Here is a 4,454-nt window from a genome sequence, read left to right on the forward strand (position 1 = left end):
ATGGTCTTGAGGTGGGCGGGACGCATGCATATAAGTAACCAGCTCTTTATGCCTTTATGCGCTACCAATTCCAAACAGGGAAGGTGTGATACCGATATTGATGGAAGGTCGATGAATGTTTCAATTCGAATTCCCAATGCAGGCTTTGCAATCTCTAAATTTGCCGTTCATAACGCAACTCAATCAAATTTCCACCCGCATCAATGAATCAATGGCGATTTGCTTGAAATATATCTCCACAATATACGGCTTTGATCCAATTAGAAATAAAACTTTTCAATAACGCTCCTTCTCGGAACTCAAACCCACCGAAGTTAAGATCTTTGCCATCTTCGTGTGTCATGTCAAGTGCAGCTTAACTTCCCGGAATTCTATTAGCCAGTTTTAAAAAGCAATAACAACTCATCGAACGAACGCCGACCGCCAACATTATTAGCCACGCTCATAAAACGCTCATAAATGGTCGTAAAAAGAAACGTGGAAACTTCAAACGGTTAACAGCTCAGCGTAAATAAATAAATTTATCAACCCGCGGACAGCCCCGGCGCAAAAAAAAAGAGACTGTGTGTGTCAAAGGGCCAAACTTGCACCACCATCATGCACCATGGTACCAGACCAAGTGTAGTGAATGGGGAGAAAATGCTCAATAGAAACCGTTCGATGGGAATACGCTGTGGGTATAGAATCTAGTTCATTAATATTCTTCAAACGCGTAAACATAAACGACTTCATTATAAATAGATGATTGACAATTATTGGAACATAATTCATTTTTTTTAGCTTGCTTGTGCTACGGGCTGCCAACCGACCGTCAAGTTAATTGCGGTTCATTTTAACTTAAGTTGCTGCAATGAATTTGCATCATGGTCGGAGATGGCGAGTTGGGAATTCACTTAGATGTGTAGATGGTCGAAATGCTTCGTAACCAATACCTTGAATGCTCAAACATTAAGCGACCGTTAACCGTTTCGGAACGGTTTTTATTATTATTTATGAAAAACACGAGCCACTGTCAATCGACTCAGCGTGAGTGAGTTGCATCTTTACGTGAGTCACGTGCATATACAGTTTCCCCACTTTAATATAGGCCAGCCTTAGAGAGGAATGGGATCTGCTATGTGCTCTTTCACTCGAAAAGGGGAAAAAAGTTTCATCTTTCCAGCCTCACGCCATTATTGGATGTGTTTTATTCAAATTTCATGTAAAATCGCTTCGGAAAGCAAACAAACCGGATTAATTCGTGGATGGTGGCGGACCGTGGCGAAGCCATATCCATGGGCGTTCCATCCGATCATTATTGATGTACCTATCCACATATCACGACAGCGAATCACATGGTAGCGAACACACGTGTGACTTTACATCTGTCAATGGAATGATTCGGTGTGCTCTGATAGCCTTTCCTGTTTTCCTAAATAGGAACGATTAGAGACGGATGTGTAGGTATGATGAAATGCCCTTTCCAATGGAAAATGATATGCGTTGTAAATTTGCCTACGTTTGGGCAGTTTCCTTTCTGATTTATATCGGTTGAGCTGAACTGGAAGGTCGGATTAACGTTTTCGAGAAACTGTTACCCAGCACGATGTATAAAGTAGGTTGAAATAAAGTAGTATGAATTATGATGGGATGAGTTACTAACCCAATTCTCTTGATGGTATCAGGCTGCACAAACCTGGCATCTTGTAGGAGGGGCACTTAAGTTATGGGCTGAGCTGGACAACGCACGCAAACGAAATGGTTCCTATCAGTTGATTAGAAATCATGACTTAAGTCCCGAAAACGAGATGTGGGCAATTGCCCCACCTTTTATAAATAAGATGGATAAATTGAGATTTTTATTTCCACATTTACAAAATTACGATACAAAATAACTTGATTTGAAGGTACAATAGCTTCATTTCATAATATAGGGTGGCACTGAAAACCTTTTATTGCGTAAATTCCATTGAGATAGTGCCTGAAAATTGCACTACAAAGGTGCATGAAGGGACAAACTTCAATGAAATTGTTTGATCAAAAAATTGCATACAAAACATTTCTGATGTAATTTTTTTTTCAAGATGGTTCAAAGGGTAAATTTAAGGTTGAAAAAATTCACCTTCGTGGTGGTAAATTGAAGAAACAGCTTTTTATTGGATATTTCTGGTGTAAAAATATCATCAAGGTAGTACATGGAGGAACTAATCAAAATGAATAACTCTGGTGAAAAAATTGAATCATGCCAACAATTTTGATGTGCACATTTAACTGAAAATTTCTGGTGGAAAGTTTGCATAACTGTGGTGAATGTAAAAGCAAGGTTTATTCATTTTTCTGGTGCATAATTTGCATCGTGCTGTTGAATGCAAGCTTCGTTGAAAATTTATGGTGGAAAATTTGCACCATTCTGGTGAATGAAGAGGCAAAGCCTGAAAATGGCACCACAAAGGTAAATGGTGAAACAAACTTCACTGACAATTTTTGGTGCACCGTTCTGGTGAATGGAGGATCATGCTTTATTGCAAATTTCTGGTGGAAAATTTGCATCGCTCTGATAAATGAAATGAACAGAAAATTTCTGGTGGAAAACTTGCACTGATCTGGTAAATTAAGGCACAGGCATTATTTAAAATTAAGCTATATTGAAAATTTCTGGTGGAAAATTTGCACCATTCTGGTGAACGGATGGGAAAGCTTCTCTGAATTTTTTTGGTGTTTAATTTGCATCCTTCTGCTGAATAGAGAAACACATTTTAATAATAATTTCTGGTGGAAAATCTGCACCATTCTGATGATTGCTGTACTGCTTTACTGAAAATTTATGATGAAAAATCTGAAAATAGGGGCAAGCTTTATTTGGCGGCAAAACTGCAACATTCTGATGATAGAACAAGCAATCTATATTGAAAATGTCTGGTGGAAAATGAAAAAAAAAAGAAATGTGCACCAATCAGAATATTGGAGAAGCTATTTTTATTGAACATTAACGGTGGAAAATTTGCATCGTTCTGATCAATTAAAATTTTCTGGTGTAGAATTACCTGGGGGCAAGTTTGTATTGAAAATTTCTGGTGTAAGATTTGCAACAATCTGCTGCATGGAGTGGTAAGCTGAATTGAAAATTCCTGATGTAAAAGTTGCACAGTTCTGTTGAATGGAGGGGCAAGTTTTATTGAACATTTCTGGTAGAAAAACTACAACGTTTTGGTGAATGGACGGACAACTTAAAATTGACTTCCGAGAAGAACCTCAAGGGTATTGAATTCTGAGGACAGTTCCAAAGAAATAAATGCTGAGATTGATTTCATGAAAATTCTGCGTATAATTTCTAGTGAATCCTGCAAATGGGTCTAAGATGATTTCGAAAATAATACCGAGAGAATCAAATTTTGAATGAAATTCCAAAGGGATGTTGAGGAAAATTTCAAAGGAATTCCAAGGATAATTTCAAGCTCATTCTGGAAAGAATTTCTGGAGAATACAGAGGAAATTCTTCTGAAACTTTAGGGGAATTTCAGTTCCAAGGTGTTCTGAAAAAAATGGCCAAAAATATTCCGAGAAGAACCTCAAGGATATTGTATTTTTAGGACAGTTCCAAAATAATTCTGGGAAGAATTCAAAGAAAATTCTGCGGATAATTTCTAGTGCGTCCTGTAGATAGTTGCAAGATAATTTCGAAAAGAATACCAACAAAATCAAATTTTGAGTGAAATTCCAAAGGGGTTTTAAGCAAAATTTCAAGCGAATTCCAAGGATAATTTCTAGCTCATTCCGGGAAAAATTTCTGAAACTCTAAAGAATTTTCAGTTTCAAGGTATTTTGAGAGAAAATCATGAAGAGTTCTTAGTATAGTTCCAGTGGACTTCTGAGAAGAAATTCAAAAGAGGAAAGTTCCTAAAAAATCTGAGATAAACCTCCAGGATATTGAATTCTGAGGACAGTTCCAAAGAATTTCTGGGGAGTATTCCAAGAAAATTCTGCTAATAATTTCTTGTGAATCCTGCAGATAGTTCCAAGATAATTCCGAAAATAATACCGAGAAAATTAAATTTTGAGCAAAATTCCAAAGGGATTTCAGGGAGTACCGATAATTTGTAGCTCATTCCGGAAATAATTTCTGGATAATACTGAGGAAGATCCCTTGAAACTCTAAGAGAATTTCAGTTCCAAGCTGTTCTGAGTAAAAGTCAAGAAGAGTTCTAAAAAAACTCCAGAGGACTTCTGAGCAGAATTTTGAAAGAGCTCATAGAGTTCTAAAAATTTCGAAAAGAACCTCAAGGAATTCTGAGGATGGACTTTTTCGCAACTTTACAAAGACAGCTTTTGGATTCCTTAGTTGAAAAGTGGTTATTAGTTTGCCATTGAACCTTGGTCTATTGTTGTTTTACTAAGAATAATTCGTCTTAAGAATCTTCTCTGAAAATTTCAAGTAATTTATTACCACGGTTAAAAGGCTACAGCTGTTTATGTGC

Source organism: Ochlerotatus camptorhynchus, unplaced genomic scaffold (genome assembly GCF_037179485.1).
Source record: "Ochlerotatus camptorhynchus isolate MF236.1 unplaced genomic scaffold, CSIRO-AGI_Acam_v1.1 ptg000416l, whole genome shotgun sequence".
In the NCBI taxonomy this organism is placed as follows: domain Eukaryota; kingdom Metazoa; phylum Arthropoda; class Insecta; order Diptera; family Culicidae; genus Ochlerotatus; species Ochlerotatus camptorhynchus.